The sequence below is a fragment of the Nyctereutes procyonoides genome, unplaced genomic scaffold (assembly GCF_905146905.1).
Source record: "Nyctereutes procyonoides isolate TBG_1078 unplaced genomic scaffold, NYPRO_anot_genome, whole genome shotgun sequence".
NCBI lineage: Eukaryota > Metazoa > Chordata > Mammalia > Carnivora > Canidae > Nyctereutes > Nyctereutes procyonoides.
In genome coordinates, this window is record NW_026575021.1 from 7,307,022 (window position 1) to 7,328,322 (window position 21,301).

General features: G+C 35.2%; 1 protein-coding gene and 1 pseudogene across 8 annotated transcripts in view; both read left to right on the top strand.

The window, feature by feature from the left end:
• The window catches only part of CLOCK (clock circadian regulator), a 134,716-nt gene that overhangs the window by 10,475 nt on the left and 102,940 nt on the right, over window positions 1-21,301 (top strand). For 6 of the 8 annotated variants that reach the window (XM_055340836.1, XM_055340852.1, XM_055340846.1 and 3 more), the window contains exon 3: window positions 18,691-18,777. The exons of the other annotated variants lie outside the window; for them this stretch is intronic. The gene's annotated coding sequence lies outside the window, so the exon portion shown is untranslated. The remainder of the gene's footprint in view (window positions 1-18,690; window positions 18,778-21,301) is intronic. 8 annotated transcript variants of the gene reach the window in all.
• On the top strand, window positions 3,830-3,939 carry LOC129520740 (U4 spliceosomal RNA; annotated as a pseudogene).

A 21,301-nucleotide genomic window follows, 5' to 3' on the forward strand; every position in this document is an offset into this window, starting at 1 on the left:
TCCCACGTCGGGCTCCCGGTGCATGGAGCCTGCTTCTCCCTCTGCCTATGTCTCTGCCTCTCTCTCTCTCTCTTTCCCCCTCCAAGTGTGACTATCATAAATAAATAAAAATTAAAAAAAAAAACTTTCTGTTTTTAAGTTAGTTTCATTGTGATGAGAGGACATACTTTATTATTTTTTATTTTTTTAAAAGATTATTTATTTATTTATTCATGAGAGACACAGGGAGAGAGGCAGAGACACAGAGGGAGAAGCAGGCTCCATGCAGGGAGCCCGATGTGGGACTCAATCCCAGGTCTCCAGGATCACGCCCTGGGCCAAAGGCAGGCACTAAACCACTGAGCCACCCAAGGATCCGAGAGGACATACTTTATATGACTTGGAACTTTTAGTTATATTGAGATTCGTTTTATGGCTCAGAATTTAGTCTATCTTGGTAAGTGTTCCATGTGCATTTGAAAATGAATATATATCCTGCTGTTACTGGCTGATGTTATATAAATGTCAATTAGGTCAAGTTGGTTGATTTATAAGTTTTTCTTGAATGCCAGACATTGTGATTAAAAAACAAAATAAACGGGATCCCTCGGTGGCGCAGCGGTTTGGCGCCTGCCTTTGGCCCAGGGCGCAATCCTGGAGACCCGGGATCGAATCCCACGTTGGGCTCCCGGTGCATGGAGCCTGCTTCTCCCTCTGTCTGTGTCTCTGCCTCTCTCTCTCTGTATGACTATCGTAAATAAATTTAAAAAAATTAAAAAAAAATTAAAAAAAAAATAAAAACAAAATAAACATTACTGAGTATGTTTTGTCAGGCAGGGTTCACTTTTTCTCCTAGGCAGGTAGAGTAGGGAGCCAATCATCTTAATTTATATGGAGGCTGGATTGCTATTTTAGTAATTTGATGATACTCTTCTTCTTATCTGTTTTGTACAGTGTGGACTTCCAGGACTTTCACTTCAAAGCCTGGTGGTCTTTGTCCTCTTAGCAGTGCCAAAGGTGGGAAATTTCACTTTGCTTTTCAGTTTTTCAGTTAACTATTTAGTCTTTTTACTCTATATAGTTTTAAAATTAAGCTGATGTCCTGGCAGAGATAGTAGCTTTGATCTTAAAAGTCCCTGCAGTCTTCCAGTTTTGTTACTCCAGCCCTTGTGTGAACACCAAAAGCTCTTTTGAGTTCTCGATCCTTTAGCATCCGTGTTCACAGAAATTTGTTTTCAGCCTCCAGCCCATCCTCATAATCAGGAAATACCCAGATTCTCTTGTTCTCCATCTTTCCACATCTTCTGCCTTATAAGAATAGGATTTTTGTAACTTATTTAGCTTTTCTAGTTGTTCTCAGCAAGAATATTGGCCTGCTGTAAGCTATTCTATCTTACCTGGATGTGGACAACTTATTTTTTAAAGCTACACAGAATACTTAATTTCCATGAGCTATTTTGTGTTAAGTATTTTATTTTATTTTATTTTATTTTATTTTATTTTATTTTATTTTATTTTATTTTTTTAAGATTTTATTTATTCATGAGAGACACACACACACACACAGAGAGAGAGAGAGAGAGAGAGAGAGAGAGAGAGAGAGGCAGGCAGAAACACAGGCAGAGGGAGAAGCAGGCTCCACTCAGGGAGCCCGATGTGGGACTCGACCCCGGGTCTCCAGAATCACAGCCCGGGCTGCAAGCGGCACTAAACCACTGCGCCACCGGGGCTGCCCCTTGTGTTAAGTATTTTATTATAAGGTAGTTGGATTTTAGTTTCTGACCTAGGTTACTCCTTAAAACTCAGTTTTATTTATATATGTTAAAATTCACTCAACGTTAAGTATACACGTGATTGAGTTTTGAAAGATGCATTCTTGTACCTATCACCACAATCAAGATACAGAAAATTCTTATCATCCTGAAAAATTCTCTCTCCCCTGGCAACCACTAATCTGTTCTCTATTGATATAGTTTTGCCTTTTCTGCAAATGTGATATAAAAGGAATCATACTATATGTTGTCTTCTGGGTCTGGCCTGCATTTAGTGTAATGCTTTTGATAATTCTTTGTCAATAGTTTCTTTATTTTTATGGCTGAATACTATTTCATTTTATGGAATATGAAATAATTTTTTTATAATTGTCAGTTGGTGGACATTTGAATTGCTTCCAACTTTTGGCCTTGATGAACAAAACTGCTAAACATTTTGGACATGGGTTTTCATGTGGGCAGACATCTAGGAATGGAATTGCTGGGTTGCATGTTTAGCTTTATAAGATACCATCAAACTGTTTTCTCAGATGGCTATATACTTACATCCTCCTCAGAAATGTATGAGTTTCCATTGCTACATTTTTGTCGACACTTGGTATTGTCACTGTTTTAAGTTTCAGCCATTTTAGTGGTTGTGTAATTGTATATATCATTGTGGTTTCAATTTGCATTTTTCTTTTTTTTTAAAAAGATTTTATTTATTTATTCACGAGAGAGAGAGAGAGAGAGAGAGAGTGAGTGGGAGGCAGAGACACAGGCAGAAGGAGAAGCAGGCTTCCTGTGGGGAACATGATGCGGGACTTGATCCTGGGATCTCAGGATCACACCCTGAGCCAAAGGCAGATGCTCAACCACTGAGCGACCCAGGTGTCCCTCAATTAGCATTTTTCTAATGACTAATGATATTGAGCATGTTTTCATGTGCTTATTGGTCATTCCTATATTTTGTGAAGTGTCTGCTCAAATATTTTGACCATTTAGAAAAATGGGTTCCTTATGGAGACCTAAAAAATTGTTTTTCTCTAATATATTCTGATATGAAGTCCTTATCAGATGTTAGAATTGTGAAAGTTCCCTCCCAATCTGTGCCTGCCTTTATTTTCTTAATGGTGTCTTTGAAAAGTCTTAAATTTTGATGAAATATGATATATCAGTTCTTTTATGCTTTAGGTTTTTTGTCTTCAAAGAAATATTTATCTACCTCTAGAGATTTTTCTCATGTTTCTTACAGAAGTTTTATAGTTTTAGCTTTTGTGTTTAAGTCTACGGTTCATTGTGATATATTGACTCTATAGATCAATGTAGAAAGAAATGACATCTTACTACTGAGTGTTTTGATCCACAAACACAGTTATAACCTCTCCATTCATTTAGGCCTGTAGTTTCTCCCAGCATTGCTTTTATAGTTTTTTAATATCCTTTTAGTAGTGTACTTTATCTTGCTCATTCAGCAAGCCTTATTGAGCATCTAGTGTGTGCCAGATACCATTCTAGTTGCTGGTGTTACAGCAGTTGAACAAAGTAGGCAAAAAGTCCTGCCCTTGAGGAGCTTAATATTCCAACTGGAGGAAGCTAGATGAGAAACCAGTTAAGTATATTAGATGGTCATTAGTACTATTGGAGAAAAACCCATCAGGCTATAGGGGGTTGTAGTATATGAATGTGAGGGAGGTAGGACAGGGTTTACAATTTTAAATAGGGTGAACAGAGAAGTCTTCATTGAGAAGTCTGTATTTGAGCAGCCCTTAGTCTGCTACATACATGAATAAGTTAACAATTTCAGAAGGAAAAGGGGAAAGAATGGGGTAGCTTAAGTAGGTGTGCTAAGTATGCTAATTAACCCCTGTGAAGTAACTAGGAGTCAATAGCACTTAGAATCAATAAATGTAGTCATAGAAGTATACCTAACGGTAGAGAGGTAAACAGAAAGATAATGTGGTTGGTTGAAATCTAGGATGAGAAAGGGAGGAGGAAAAATAAAGACATTGTATCGTATCTCATAGTAGAGAACTAAAAGGTAATGTGAAGAAATAGAGGACTAAGTTTGTTTTATATGAGTATGATTTTAAAGATGTAGCTTTGTGCAGTGGCAGTATCGTAGCCAGTGAGGTTTATCCAAGGTACGGTTATTGCTAATTGATTATAAAGAAGTCAATTAGTGTAATAATCGAAACCTTATTAAAAGTAACAGGTATTCTGTAAAATATAAAGAGGGTGAAATTAAGCAACACAAAGATGAGTACTTTGATTGTAACATTTATTTTATGATGAAGTACCAAATATCTGTAAAAATCATAATTAAAACATTAATATTCAAAAGGCAAAAAACATACCAGAGATTTATTCACAAAAACCATAAATGGTAGACAGACCATAGTGTATCAAATGAACAAAACCTTAAGGCAATAGAACACCTAAATACCCCAATTACTAAGCAGAATTTGATGGACAAACTGAATTCTACCTTGAAAACAGACACAGTACCTTCTTCTCAACCTATTGAACATATACAAAACTTGATTATAATACTAGATTATAAAGAGAACCTTAATATATGCCAGAAGATAGGAGTAATATAGAGGTGCCAATCTATTATGGTAGCTAGTAGCTACATCTAGCAATTAACATGTAATAAAAGTTAAATTCAGCATTTACTCTCACATGCCTCAATAGGATTGGTTGATTTTGGAATGAGGAGAAAAGAATGCAGATTGAAGATAATATAAGTGAACTAAATCGTTCTCTTTCATAACACGGAGTCAATAGATGTAATTTTGATGTTAAATAATAAAGACAGTGTTATCTATAATTATGAAGATAAATATAAAAATAGGTGAAGTACAAAAAATAGGTGAAAGTGATTGTTCTTTTGTAGCAGTTAGGCAGGCTGCCTTCCCATTATAAGCCTTTTTGTACTTTATTTTTTTAATTTTTTTATTTATTTATGATAGTCACAGAGAGAGAGAGAGAGAGAGAGAGAGAGAGAGAGAGGCAGAGACATAGGCAGAGGGAGAAGCAGGCTCCATGCACCGGGAGCCCGATGTGGGATTCGATCCCGGGTCTCCAGGATCACGCCCTGGGCCAAAGGCAGGCGCTAAACCGCTGCGCCACCCAGGGATCCCTGTACTTTTTTTTTTTAAACCCATGTATATGTATTACATCAGTAATATGTAAGTTTTAAGAAACTGGTAGGATAAATAAAAGCACCCTAGAAACTGTCTTGTACAATAGTTTCTTTTCCAATAAATAATAAGTATGATTTCATTTCTTTGTATAAAGTGAAAAACACTCTAGTTCTCTTAAGATTTAATTACAGTTTATACTGAAAGTATAAATTTGGCGGGAGGGGGGGCACCAGTAACCTAGTTGTCTCTTCTGGTCGTGAAGATAGCAAATAGTTCTGTGATGGGCATATACTGCTTATCTTTACTTGACAAAAATACTTAATTTGATTTCAGTAGTCAATAAAAGATTGAGAACACTTTAAGATTTTAATTTAAATACATAAAATTTATTTAACAACAAAAGCACACTTAAGTGGGTCAGGAAATAAAAGTCAAAATGTGTACTCATAGCCTTTAAAGGTTTATGAAATATTTCAAGGCATTTTCTCTTTTGGAATTTCTAGGAATATTTTGAATATAGGAATGACATCTTTCATAAGGACATAAGACAAATAATTATGAAATTTTTACTACTTGTATAAAGAAAATATTGGTTACTATTTAAGGTACCACTTTGTAGAACATAATTTATTCAAAACTGTAGTTACATTTTTTCAAAATATATTATTACATCTTTTCTATAAAGTCACTATTAGGAAATATAGGTAAGGGTCAGGGTGAAAAATAAAAGAAGTTTTGCCCTGTAATCTGAGAATATTACTTGAAAACATATAGGCATACTATATCAAGACAGTGTCAGTTGTTGAATGGATACAGTATTTGTTTCCCCGATAGACTGGCTATGCTAGTTTTTAGAACTTGACACTCTGAAATTACCAATATGTTGTAGTTTGACATTCAAGTAAGCTTTACATATAAATAAGAAAATTAAACATATTGGGATTAAGTATAAACACTTAGCTTGGAGGAATAGCATTACACAGCAAATTCTCAAAAATCAAAAAAGAAATAGAAACCATTAAAATAAACAGAAATCCTAGAGTTAAAGAATATAGTGATTGAACTGAAGATTCCCATAGATTCAACAGTAGATTCCACCAAGGAGAAAAAAGAATTAGAAGAAGACCAAAGGTCATTTAATATGTAAGCAGAACAATAGTAAAAGGGAATGAAAAAGAGTGAAGAATGCCCATGAAATGTTCATGAGATGCTATTAAACTATGTGTTATTGAAATCCTGGAGGAAGAGAGGAAGAAAGGAACACAATGCTAATTTTTAAAGGAATAATGGCTAAGTACTTCCCAAATCTAGGGAGAGATTTGGCCATCTAAGTTCATGAAACTAATAGGTCCTCCCAAATTTCAAACCTAAATCTTCTCCAAGACATTGTCTAAAGTCAAACATAAAATTTAGAAGCATCAAGGGGGGAAAAAAATGCTCCCATATAAGGGAGCCCCTGTAAGGTTATCAGCAGATTTCTCAGCAGAAACTTTGAGCCAGGTGAAAGTGGGATGATCTATGCAGTCCCAAAAGGAAAAGCCTGCCAACCAGGAAAATTCTACCAGAAAAATTGTCCAAGATTGTAGGAGAGCTAAAGACTTTCCCAAATAGACAAAAAGTTGAGAGTGTCACCACTAGACCTGACGTATAAGAAGTGCTGAGAGTTCTTCAAGCTGAAATGAAAAGATGCTACTTAGTAATGTAAAACCTTATAAAGTTACAGAACATGTTGGTAAAGGTAAGTATAAAATCAAATTCAGAGTATTCTTTACAATATAATGTGATAATCACTTAACTAGTAATATAAAAGTTTAGTTAGAAGGCAAAATTATTAAAAAACCATAGCTAAAAAAAAATAAAAATAAATAAAAAAAACCATAGCTGCAGTAGTTTATAAGGACACATATAAAAAGTAAATTCCATATCAAAAACAAAATATGGGAGAGGGGCATGAAAGAATGGAGTTTTTTTTAACTCTTTTTATAGTTTTTTAATTTTTACATTTTTTAATTTAAATTCAGTTTGCCACCATATAGTATAATACCCACTGCTCATCCTATCAGGTGCCCCCCTCAGTACCTGTCACCCAGTTACCCTATTCCCTCCACCCACCTCCCCTTCCTTTGTTTACGAGAGGAGTCTCTCATGTTTAGTCTCCCTCTCCAATTTTTCCCATTCATTTCCCCTCCTTTCGCTTATAATTCCTTTCACTATTTCTTATATTCCACGTTTGAGTGAAACCATATGATGATTGTCCTCCGATTGACTTATTTCACTCAGCATAATATCCTCCAGTTCCATCCACGTTGAAGCAAATGGTGGCTATTTATCTCTTCTAATGGCTGAATAATATTCTATTGTGTATATATTGTATGTACATATATATGTGTGTGTGTATGTATATATATGCATGCCACATATTCTTTATCCATTCATCTGTTGAAGGACATCGTGGCTCCTTCCACAGTTTGGCTGTTATGGACATTGCAGCAAGTTCTTGCAAGATACATCTATGGAGGCAAGGGAAACAAAAGCAAAAATGAACTATTGGGACTTAAGATAAAGAGCTTCTGCATGGCAAAATAGTCAATAAAACTAAAAGACAACCTACAGAATGGGAGAAGATATTTGCAAATTAGATAATTACATAAAGGGCTAGTATCCAAGATCTATAAAGAATTTACCAAATTCAACACCCAAGAAACAAAGAATCCAATCATGAAATGGGAGAAGACATGAACAGAAGTTGCTCCAGAGAAGACCTACACATGGCCAACAAGCACGTGAGAAACTACTCCGCATCACTTGCCATCAGGGAAATACAAATCAAAACCACAATGAGATACCACCTCACACCAATGAGAATGGCTTAAATTAACAAGACAGGAAACAACAAATGTTGGAGAGGATGTGGAGAAAGGGGAACCCTTTTGCACTGTTGGTCGGAATGCAAACTGGTACAGCCACTTTGGAAAACAGTGTGGAGGTTCCTCAAGAAGTTAAAAATAGAGCTACCCTATGATCCAGCAGTTGTACTACTAGGTATTTACCGCAAAGATACTGATGTAGTGAAATGCTGGGATACTTGCACCCCGATGTTCATAGCAGCAATGTCCACAAAAGAATGGAGTTTTTGAATGTGATTAAAGTTGTTAGCTTAGTAACAGTAAGATATTTTATGTAAGCCTTGTGGCAACCACAGCAAAACCTGCAGTACATTCACAGAAGATAGAGAAGGGAATCAAAACATAGTACTACAGAAAAATCAGTTCACAAAGACCACAAAAGTGGAAGAAAGGAATGAGGGGACTACATGAAATAAAACAATAAGATGGCATTAGTAAGTTCTTACCTATCAATAATTACATTAATGCAAATGGGTTAAATTTTCCAATCAAAAGTCCTAGAGTGGCTGATTGGATTAAAAAACAAGAACCAACTATATATAGGCTGCCCACCAGAGACTCATTTTGGCTTTAAGGACACGTGTAGGTTCAAATTAAGGGATGGAAAAAGATAATCTATGCAAATGGAAACCAAAGAGAGCAGTGGTAGCTATACCAAATATAGATTTTAAGTTAAAAATAGATTTTAAGTTAAAAACTGTATCAAGACACAAAGTCATTATAAAATGAAAAAGGAGTTAACTCATTAAGAGGATATAACAGATGATCAGGGGAGAAATAGACCACAATACAGTAATAGTAGGGGACTTGAATATCCCATTTTCAACAGTGGATAGATCATCTTGACAGAAAATAAGGAAACACTGGACATGAAATATACCTATACATAGAAGAGAACATTCTACCCAGCAGCAGCAGAATACATTTTTCTCAAGTGTACATGGAACACTGTATAGGATAGAGCATATCTTAAGTCACAATTGCCTTAGCAAATGTAGGAAGATTGATTTTATATCAAGTATCTTTTCCAACCATGGTGGTATGAAACTAGAAACAATAGGAGAAAAACTGGAAAATTCTCAGTTGTGTGGTAATAATACCCACCTGAACAATCAGTGGGTTGAAGCAAGTGAAAGGGTAGTGAAAATACAGTTGATCCTTGAACAATGTAGGGTTGAAAATTCCATGTAGTCACATAGTCAAAAATCTGTGTATAAATTTTGGCTTCCTAAAACCATTACTAAGTCTACTGTTGACTGGAAGGCTTTTTGGTCAACATAAGCCATTGATTAAAACATATTTTGTGTGTTACATGTGTTACATGTTACATACATACACGTTTATATTGTTATAATAAACTAGAGAAAAAAACATTAAAATTATAGGGAAAATTTATAGTACTGTATATATTTAAAAATAACCCATGTGTAAATGGACCTGTGCAGTTCAAATCTGTGGTGTTCAAGAATAAACTTTTTTTTTTTTTAAGATTTATTTAGTCATGAAAGACACACACACACACACACACACACACACACACGCACAGGCAGAGGGAGAAGCAGGCTCCATGCTGGGAGCCCGATGTGGAACTCGATCCTGGGTCTCCAGGATTACGCCTTGGGCCGAAGGCAGCACTAAACTGCTGAGCCACTGGGGCTGCCCTCAAGAATAAACTATTACTTAAAAGTGGAGACCCAAGATACCAAAACACGTAGCAAAAGCAGTTTTTAGAGGGAAGTTCATAGTGATAAATACCTTAGGTTAAGGAACTACACTACATGTTAAGGAACTAGAGAAAGAACACACTCAAAGTTAGCAGAAGGAAGATGAGAGCAGAGCTAAATGAAATAGAGACTGGGACAGCAATGTAAAAGATGAAGGAATTAGCTTCCTTCTTCAAAAAAATAGCTATTTTTTTTTAAAAGATTTTATTTATTTGAGAGAGAGGGAGCACAAGAGTGGGGTGAGGGGTTGAGGGAGAAGCAGACTCCCTGCTGAGCAGGGAGCCTGATGTGGGGCTCCATCCTAACACTCTGGGATTATGACTTGAGCCAAAGGCAGATGCTTAACTGACTGGGCCAACCAGGTGCCCTGAATAATTGTTTTTTTTTTTTTTTTAAAAGATAGACTTGACAGGCCCTTAGCTAGACTAAGAAAAAAAAGACTCAAAATCAGAAATGAAAGGAGTATTACACCTGAGAGAACAGAAATGGAAAGGATCATGAGCCTACTATGAACAATTATATGCCAACAAATTAGCCTAAAAGAAATGGGTAAGTTCCTAGAAAGATATAACATACCAAGATTGAATAATGAAGTAGAAACTAAGGAGCCTGAAAAAGTAATAAAAAACCTGCCAATAAAGAAAAGCACAGGATCAGGTTCCACTGGTGAGTTTTATCAAACATCTGAAGAATAATTAACACCAGTCTTACACTTTTCCAAAAAAATAAAAGAGGAGGGAGCACTCCCAAACTCATTTTATAAGATAGTCATTATCCTGATACCACAGCCAGATTAGGATACTATAAGATAATTGGAGGCCAATATTCCTGAAGAATATAGATGCAGAAATTCTGAACAGAATCGTAGCAAACTGAATCCAGTGGCATATTAAGAGGTTCATACACAATGATCAAGTGTGATATATCCTTGGGGTACAAGGATGCTTCAACATACACAAGTCAGTGAATGTGATACACAACATTAATAGAATGAAAAATAAAAATAATTATTGAGTAGTTTCAGAAAAAGCATTTTATAAAGTTATTCTTTCATGATAAAAACTCTTAACAAATTAGGTATAGAAGGCACATACCTCACCTGTGAGGGAATAAGTATTTGTTGTTTTAAGCCACCCAATTTGTAGTCCTTTATTTTGGCAGCCGTAGAAAACTAATGCAAGTTCCTATTTAAAAAAAAAAAAAAAGTAATGTGAAATTAAAATTAAAAAAAAAAATTGACACAGGCTCTAAGTAAAACTTACGCCAAAAAAAAAAAAAATGAATAGAAGAGTAACATGCAAAAAGAAAATGAGTCTGAATAAAACTTATTTTAGTAAATGGAAAGAAACTTTATAGACAAAAGAAGCACAAACAGTATAGCAACAAAGAAATAGCAAGGGTTGTGAAAAATAGAACACAAGTAAAAACAGGCACACAATTATTTACAAAGTAGCCTTTTAAACATTTTAATTGTTAATTTCCTAGTTTTGTTACACTGTAATTTCTACCAGGATTGTTTTATGGCACTTTCTCTGGTGATAGAAGTATTCCAACTGCTGAGCAATAGAAGCCACTAGCCATAGGAAGCAATTCATGCATACAGAATATCTATTTGTGCCTTTGATTTCCTTTAGCTGTGTACACTGTAGCTGTACACTGACAAGTGCAGCTTGTACACTGTCAGTGTACAAGTTTTTCACCAAGTTGGTTAAGTTTATTTCTTTTTCTTTTTCATTTTTTTTGGTTTATTTCTAAGTGTTTTATGTTTTGATGCTATTGTAAACACAGTTTTCTTAATTTCCTTTTCAAATTACTCATTATTAGTGTGTAGAAAAAACCCTGATTTTTGTTAGTTTTATATTATACAGTTTTGCTGAAATCATTTATTGGTTGTAACATTTTTTGATGGATATAGAATCATTAAGGTTTTATACATACATGTCATCTATGAAAAGATAAATTTTACTTCTTCCTTCCCTGTTTAGATGCCTTTTATTTCTTTGTCTTGCCTGATAATTGCTCTAGCTAGGACTTCTAGCACTCTGTTGAATAGAAGTGATAAAAGTGGGCATCTTTGCCTTTTTCCTAATCTTAGAGGAAAAGCTTTTAGTTTTTCTTTTTTCTTTTTCTTTTTTTAGCTTTCAGTTTTTCATTGTCGAGTATGATGTTAGCTATGGGCATTTCATATATAAGGCCTTTATTATATTGAGGCAGTTCTTTTTTTTTAATTTTTAAAGATTTTATTTATTTTTTCATGAAAGAGACACAGAGGCAGAGACATAGGCAGAGGGAGAAGGAGGCTCCCTGTGGAGAACCCAATGCAGGACTTGATCCCAGGACCCCGGGATCATGCCCTGAGCCAAAGGCAGATGCTCAATCACAGAGCCACCCAGTCATCCTATTTTGAGGTAGTTCTATTTGGCTTATTGAGTATGTTTATTAAGAAAGGGTGTTTAATTTTGTTTGATGCTTTTTCTGCATCAATTGAAATGTTCATGTGTTTTTTCCCTTCATTCTCTTAATGTGGTGTATTACACTGATAGATTTTCATATGTTGAACCATCCTTGCATTCTAGGTATACATACCACTTGATCATAGTTCATAATCTTTTTAATGTACTGTTGAATTTGGTTTCTTAGTATTTTGTTGAGAATTTTTGTGTCCGTCTTCATCAGGGATATTACTCTGTAGTTTTCTTGTGTCTTCTTCTGATAGCAGGATAATGTTGGCCTTATAGAAGGAGTTTGGAAATGTTCTCTTTAATTCTTTGGAAGAGTTTGAGGAACTTTAAATGCTTTAGAGAATTTTCCTGTGAAACCATATAGTGCCAAGGTTTTTTCTTCCTTTGGGATCTGCTTTAATTTCTTGATTAATTCAGTTTCAATTATGTCTCTTCACTTCCTACTGAAAAAGATGAAAATTTAACTTAACCTACTCTGTTTTTAATCTCCTCTTTTCTCTCTGCATTCCAAGTTTAAAAGTTACTGTGTTATTTTATTAATTTTTGAAATTGTAAATATTTAGATTCCTTAGATAATTGTATTTTAAATCCCTACCATGTAAGATAAGAACACTATGACGTTTTGGGTACCTGGCTGGCTCAGTTGGTAGAGCGTGTGACTTTAGATCTTGGGGCTGTAATTTTGAGCCCCACATTGGGTGTAGGGATTCCATAAAAATAAAATCTTTAAATAATGGTAAAAAAGAACACCAAGACTTTTATCATTTTCTTCATCATGTGTCTTCTACTCTTTCATTTCTATTCCTGTCTTCTCTTCAGTATTTAAGTAGGTTTATAATGTAACATTTATGTTCTGTAATGAGAAGAATTTGGGTTTATCAGGTTGATTTGAAAAGCTAAATACAGTAAACTGTATTGAATTAGTGTTAAGTTTTATTTTCAGTAGGTCCAAGATCGCAATGCTAATGGAGCTCCAAAAAAATATTTGATATCAATGTTTTTCAGCATTATACTACTAGTTTGCTTTATATTCTTACTAGTTTGCTTTATGTTGTTCATCTTCTTGCCATTATGACCTTTAGCTGCATTTTTTTCTTGATAGATAAAAAGATACCTTTACCATATCCTCACATGTTTCCTGCTTGAATGATAATCTCTATTGTTTATTGAATAGAATCTCTGGTTTTCTTGACGAACTCTCTTTTAGAGCCCTTTTCCTGCCTGTTTTAGTCTTGATAGAAGTCTGTATATCTGCCATTCAGAGATATTCCTGCATTTCTGGGTTAGATTTACTGTTTCTTAGGTCCCACATAGGTCTCTTTCATGGCATTCTCCCTCATCTAAATTAACTTTAGTATACAAGGTATTTATAATTTAGTGTGCAAGGTTCTAAAATAAATTCTTGCTATCTTCAGATGGCTTTGGCCTGGCTCATAATTGATAGTTTAGCTGTGTGTAGAAATTTAGATTCAGATTACTTTTCCCTCAGATATTAGGGTTTTGCTCTATTTTTTCTGGGTCAAGATGGTGAGAAGTCTGACCTTACTCTGAGACTTGTTACTTTCTAAATGACTTCTCTCTCTTTGGAAGTTTTAGTGTCTTTGTAGTTCTGGAATCTTAAAGGTATTTGTCGAGGTGTGAATTATTTTTGCCCTTCTAACTGGACTCTCTGGCCCTTTGTGGTAAATGCATTTGTCTTCCTTCAGGTATGGGAAATTTCTTTTATTATTTATTTGGTAATATTTTGTGGTTTTCTATGTTCTCCCATTTTGAAATGCTCACCAGCAGAATGTTGGTTTTCTGGATTGATTTTATGTCTTTCATCTCTTAAGTTTGCTGTCTCTCTGTGTGTGTGTGTGTGTTTTTTTAATGTATTCTGACAGAGTCCTTCAACTATATTCTGCCTTTCTCTGAATGTCTGTGAACACATTGTTAATACCCCAGTAGCTTTATTTATTGTCTGCTTGTATCATTTTGAAAGGCAACATGGTATAGTGTTAGTAGTTACAAGCTTAAGCAATAGAACCAGACTGCTAGACTGTGTGGGTTTAGATCCCCAGTTCTACCACTTAATAATCTTAGGTCACTTAATGTGACCAAAATTAAGATAATAACTAGTTTGTGGATAAAGGAGTTTATATTTGTAAAGCATTTATAACATTTCTCGGTGTAGTGAAATCTGTATTATTGTTAAATATATAGCATCCTGGTTTTGTTTCATGCACTACAGTTTCTTCAGGAATGTCTTGAGGATATTTTGTTTTGTTTTTGAGTTTTCTGTTCCCTAAATAATCTAATCCTTCCAAGGTTAACTGATATATTTATTTATTTTGTTCTTTTTTTAGCTGCTGTTTTTTATTGTATGTATATAGTCCTCTAATTTCCTAAGAAAGCAAAATCTTCGTCAACTCATGATTTTGTTTTAACGGAATATTTTAAACTATACAACAATATACAGAATAGAATAATGAAATTCTGTCACTCATCTTTAATAATTGGGTCTTTTTTCATCTGTATCGTCATTAATTTATCCTTTCCTAATACTGTTTCCCATTATTCCACATGTCACTGATCTATGATTATTTTTAGTATATTTCTAAAACTAAAGACTTTGAGTCTTTTTAAATTTTAGAATAGTTGATGCTCCCCTCCTTCTGCCTTTATCTTTTTCCTCCTCCATGTTGAAGGAACTGGATCAGATGTTCTATAGAGTATTTCACATTCTGGATTTGTCTGATTGTTTTTTCTTGATGTCATTTATTCTCTTCTGGTAGTAATGTAAATGAAGTTTGATCTAAATCAGTGTTTATAAACTTTTTGTTTTCTTTTTTCATTATTGTCCCCTTAAAGGACCTTTTTAGAATATTTTCTTATTTTACTTTATTGTCTACCTCCTGAGACCCAGGGGGATAGATCATAGTGTTGTGCTTTGGAGATTAAGAAACTTTTATTATTTAAGATCCTTTTACCCCTTGGTTGTGACATTGTTCCAGTTAAGAATATATGATCTAGGGCGGCTCAGGTGGCTCAGTGGTTTAGTGCCGCCTTCAGCCCAGGGTGTGATCCTGGAGACCCAGGATCGAGTTCCACGTCAGGCTCCCTGCTTGGAGCCTGCTTCTCCCTCTGCCTGTGTCTCTGACACTCTCTCTCTCTCTCTCTCTCTCTCTCTCTCTCTGTGTGTGTGTCTCTCATGAGTAAATAAATAAAATTAAAAAAAAGAATGTATGATCTAAAAGTTTGATCCCATTTTGACTCTTTTCAACAAGAATATAAGTAGTAGTATGTATTACATGTTACATCAGGAGGTACTTACTCCCTAGTTGTCTCACTTTTGGAGATGCTAAGATTGATTAGTGCATACAGTTGGTGGCAATATGATCCATTGTGAAATTTACTATCACTTGTTCTCCTAATCATTTAAAATCTATTAATGATTATTGGCCATCTTTTTATGTCCTTTCTTCTGTTCTTACCAGCCGAGATTCTTTGAAGGACTGGCTCTCACCAGGTCTCTTTGACCTTAAGATACAGTTTGACAGGATAGGCAAAAAAGTATGTGATTAATATTTTTTTATTTACCAATTTTTGATTAGCCCTTAGTATACCATCAATATCCATTGGCTTTAATTTTATACTTTTTTATTTTTATTTATGTATTTATTTATTTGTAGCATTTCTAGCTCTAAGGGCTAGTATTTCATGAGTGTTATTCTTTGAGGTCTTCCAAAGAACAAAGGCAAAATTAGCTGTTTTTAAGTTTAGTAAAAGTTATTCTAACTTACATTATATTCATTTTTATTTAAACATTGTCCTATTTCATCATTCTGAGATTTATTTCACCATGACTCATTAGTTATTTCCATATCTTCTAAAGAGATGATATGGAAATAGAAGAATGATGGAATCTCATAAGATGATAGAATATGGGGGGAAAAGTGTTTCTCAATAAAAAATTTAAAACACTAACTTTGGTGTGTCCTACTTTTACTTGAAGACATGCTATTGATTTGACTGAAGTAAGAGCGCTCTCTCTCTCTCTCTCTTTTTTTTTTTTTTTGGTAAAGGCTTTTCTCAACTCCTTAAACCCATATAAAGTATCTTCAATTCAGACACAAGACATAGGTGGCTGACAGAATGTACTAATTTCTTTGTTGATTTTTGGAGAATGGAGAAAATACAGATCTTGAATTCTAAGTAATTCTAGATAAGTCATGTAAGGAGTCTAGTCTTAAGCTTTTTACCTGGATAAACTAAATTATAGCACTCATCAATATTTATCATCATCGTTTTCATGGATTCTCTCGTGTGAGCTTTTATTATTATTTTTTTAAGATTTTATTTATTTATTCATGAGAGACACAGAGAGAGAGAGAGGCAGAGAGAGAAGCAGGCTCCATGCAGAGAGCCCGACGCGGGACTCCGATCTCGGGATTCCAGGATCACGCCCGTGGGTGAACGAAGGCAGCCGCTAAACCACTGAGCCATCCAGGCGTCCCTTGTGTGAGCTTTTAAATCTAAAGTTTTTATTATTCTCAGTTCCAAAAGTTGTAGCAGCCCATTTGGGTCAAAATATCTCCTTTCTAATGTTTGGTATTATAATTAACATAAGTGTGAAGGGGATAGGGAAAGACAATACCACACTAGAGATGCAGTGCTTCCATTAAGGGTATTCCCCTGATATCAGTATTTCAAATTACTTCTTCGGTGTTTTGGATGTTTTTACAATTCAAGGTAATGCATTGTAGTGAGGTGTTAGATGTGTGAGAGATAGATCTTTCTCTTGTGAACTGGAAGAAGGAGGATTATAAAATGAAGTGTAGAAAATGTAGAGTGTAGGAAAGGAGAAGCCAGTATAATGTTCTGACCTTGATTTCAATTCTAGTAACTGGTTAGTAACTATGGAAATTAAGAATCTGGAAATTGATTCCCTTAAAACCATTTGGTCCCCAATGTGAAGACTGCTGATTTAAGGTTTAATCTTTCATCACTAGATTATAGTCTTGAATCTAAGGCTACTGCATAAAATTCATCCACTTTTTATTTTCATTATCGTTAATTTCCTTAAGGACCTTCATCACTGTGCACTGATTGCTGCTTTTTCTCTGCGTTCTCTTTGAGGATTCTTTTTCATTTTTCTTGAGTATTTTCCTCAGTGAAACAGTTATTTACTCTCTCTTCCTCTTTTAGCATGTGTACATTTTTACTAACAAATGACTTTCCTCAGGTTTTGATTCTTTTCTGTTGCATCAGATTTTGTCTGTGTGATTGTTGGTTCTTCATTCATTCAAAGATAACTTGGGATGTGCTGCAAAAATGTAATTGCCCAGGAGCGTCAAACATTGTTGCATTTCAATGACTAAAACTACATGAGGGCAGGAATTTGGATATGTAGGACATACCATAGTGAGTGAATGAATAAGGAGACTAGAATTTCCCAAACACTGTCCTTAATACAACTGCTAGTTTAAGAAAAATTTAACCAAATTAATGTTGTTGTCTTTTATTTTTGTTGATTGATATTTAAAATAGTACTTTTCTGGTAGAAGAGTAACAAAAATGCTTTTAATATTGTGGTGAGAAATGTTAATGTTTCTGATCATTTTAACTTTAATTGGTAATAAGAATTACTGGCCATGATTGGATAGTTTCATAAAATCACACTGGAAATATAGGGTAATAAAAGTACTTCCCTCATAGGGATGTTGTGAGGATCTAGTCAACACATATCTAAAGCACTTACAACAGGGCTTCACACATAGCTAAGTGCTTGGTAACTATTAGCAAATGAGAATAATGCTGAGACTGACTTCTTTCCCATCATTCTGCAGGCAGTTTCTTGATGGTTAGTTGATCTGTTTATTCATTGAGAGGCTGGCTATTGGCCCAAGGAAGTTGTCCCTCAGGCCCTTGCAAAATCTCCCTAAAAGGAACATCCTCCACAAACATTTTTCCTCAGCTTCCTTCCCAAGGACCTTCCCACCCCCCAGACCTTTGAGGCTTGTGGGCTGGAAAGAACTTCAGAATGGCTAGTACATTGCAGTTAAGTGGTGAGGGTTTAAAATGGGCTCTGCCTTTTACAAAGCCCTGTGTGAGTCTTTGACTCAGGGCAAATTGCTTCACTTCTTATTTCCTTCCTTATCCATCTCACCTCAGAAAATATTCTTTTTATCTCTTTCCTTACTCTGAACAGCCACACTGCACTTAATTTACACAAATACCATATTCTCTCTGGCCCTTTGAACATGCTGTTCACTTTGGATGAAACACTTTCTCTTCCCTCCTGCCATGTATTCATTTGGCCAGACCCTATTCATGTTTGCATTAAATGCCCCTCCTTTAGGGGAGGCCATTTCTAACCAATTCCCACCACACTGGTGTGTATTTCGGCCATGATTTCCCCTCACAACAACATCATGATTCTTAAAGCCTTTCATCCCATTTGGAGTTGTCCTACATAGTGAGCTCCCACAGAGTTTGATGGGATCTGACATGTTCATTGCTGCATCTCCAGTTCCTGGCACATAGGAAGATCCAGTTCCTGGGATCTGACATGTTCATTGCTGCATCTCCAGTTCCTGGCACATAGGAAGCCCCAATTAATGCTGTATACATGGATGAGAAAAAAATACCAGAGATACTGTTGCTTAGGCTTTGGCTAACATTATCTCCACAGCTGCCCTTGTTTTACAGAATTTTTATTTTATTTTTTTCCTGTAAAGCCGCTGAAACTTAGAAGCTGATTCTGTCACAGTTTAAGATGCCTTTGGAAAATTCTGCATTCTTCCTAGATGAATCTTTAGAACTTGGTGAGTTCCACTAGATCCTTCAGTTTTCATTTTGAGCTCAGAGGTATGCGTGTTTTTTCTTTTTCTTTTTTTCTGCATAATTCATAATTATTGGATACAGTGAGGTTTGCAATATCCTAGCAAGAAGCATAGGACAAAGTATTATAAAAATATTTAGAGCATGATCTTCTACTTGCTCTGATAGCCTTAATTTATCTTTAGAATTTTAATTTTTTGAGGAGTAAAAAGTTACTGATAAAAAATAGTTAAAGGGAATAAAGGGGAAAGGAGAGAAAATGAGTGGGAAATATCAGTGAGGGAGACAGAACATGAGAGACTCCTAACTCTGGGAAACAAACAAGGGGTAGTGGAAAGGGAGGTGGGTGAGGGGGTTGGGGTGACTGGGTGATGGGCACTGGGGGGGGCACTTGATGGGATGAGCACTTGGTGATATGCTGTATGTTGGCAAATTGAACGCCAATAAAAAAAAGTTACTGATTGGAAAGATAATTGATATGCAGATATAAAGTATTTTCATCAGTTCTTGAAATTTTTTAGTTACTACTCAGAAGTAAGATTTATAACATCTTTTTCTGAGATAAGGAAGGCGATTTGTAAATGACTGAAAAGCAAAATAAGAATTGTTTCATGTTATATTTTAAGTCTAGTGATAAAGAATTTGTTGACTGAGGTAAAAAAGGGCCAGTCACCCAGTGCAGCTCCAGCTTATAAGCAAGTCTATCAGTAAGTAGTCTGCAAAATACTAGATTTAGCCTGCTGCTTTTTTTTTGTATGACCTATGAGCTAAGAATAGTGTTTATATTTTTAAATGATTACAGGGAAAAAAAAATCTCAAACGAATACTATTTTGTGATGTGAAAATGATACGAAATTCAAATTTCAGCATCTATGAATAAAGCTTTATTGGAACACAGCCACTCTTATTTTACATATTGTATATGGCTGTTTCATGTTTAGTGGCAGAGTTAATTTAAATACAGTAGTTGCATCAGAGACCTTACAGTCTGGAAAGCCAAAAATATTTACTATATGACCCTTTAAGATAAGTAGCTGGCCTATGCTCTTCATGGTTGGAGAAGCATTTATAGGTAGAGTGTTAGTTGTTTCATTTTCAAAATAGGGAAAAATAATACCTTTCCTATCTGAAAGTGAGGATCTTGGGTTTACTAAATTACAGGTTCCCTAAGGGTAGATATCATGCCTGTTTTTTAAACAGTAGATGCCGCCGTAGCTATTGTAGGCCCGACACATGGTTGACACACAATGTTGAGTAAAAGAACAAGATCTTTTGTAGCTCTAGTACCTATTATATCTATTATTATTATGACCAGAATAATTCCAGTGTTTTTGAAGGTTTGTGTATTGGTATGGGTGTTTTTTGTTAAGTATAGGAGTGAATTAAGAAAACACACACCAAAAAAGAAAAAGAAAACTGTAGGAACAAGTTTTGATGGAAATAGTAATTTTCTGTGGATTTTTTCTTTCCAGAGAGCCATCAGATCATTGGCCAGATTTATTTGTCTAAGTTGATAATATATATATTGTTACTTTTTGAAATCTTAGGCAAGATAAACCACTCATCCCAAAATTACGAATCTCAAAGGAACTTAGAAGCCTCCTTGTTATAATACACACACACACTAAAAGCTGTTGAACGGAAAGATTCATATATTCTCATTTAAGTCTTCTGAAACTTCCCCAGCTTATCTACTGAATCTCTCTTTTCCTTTTCCTAAGATTTGGTTTATTTATTTGACACAGAGAGAACGAACAAGCAGGGGGAGTGGCAGGGAGAGGAAGAAGCAGGCTCCCTACTGAGCAGGGAGCCCTCCACAGGCTGGAGCCTGACTCAGGGCTCTATCCCAGGACCCCTGGGCCAAAGGCAGATGTTTAATGAACTGAGCCATGTAGGCACCACATGAATCTCTCTCTCTCTCTGTCTCTTTTTTTAATTAACCTTCCCTGTATAGTTTGGTCAGGAACCTAGCTTTTAAAATTTTATGCTGCAGAACACTTTGTAAAGATCAGATGGTTTAGGGCAGCTCCAGTGGCGCAGTGGTTTGGTGCCGCCTGCAGCCCCGGGTGTGATCCTTGAGTGGATCCTGCTTCTCCCTCTGCCTGTCTCTCTCTCTCCTCTCTCTCTGTGTCTCTATGAATAAATAAATAAAATCTTAAAAAAAAAATCAGATAGTTTAAATCACATTTAGTTGAGAAAAGCCGTTCCAGATTAAATAAGTCTAGAGAGATCGGATAGTTAAATGCTGTACATGATTCTGGACTGGATCCTGTATTGGTGGAGGAAGAAAGCCCTAGAGGACTTCATTTGCTCAGTTAAAAAAAAAATGGAAAATAGATATTAAGTTAAAATTTTGTATGATTTTTAAATTTTTTGAAGTTAGTAACTATATTATGGCTATTTAAGAGAATGTCTTTGTTCTTAAGAGGCATATGTTGATGTATTTAGGGATGAAAGATCTGATATATATATATATATATCTTATTCTCCAATGGCTCAGCAAATGTT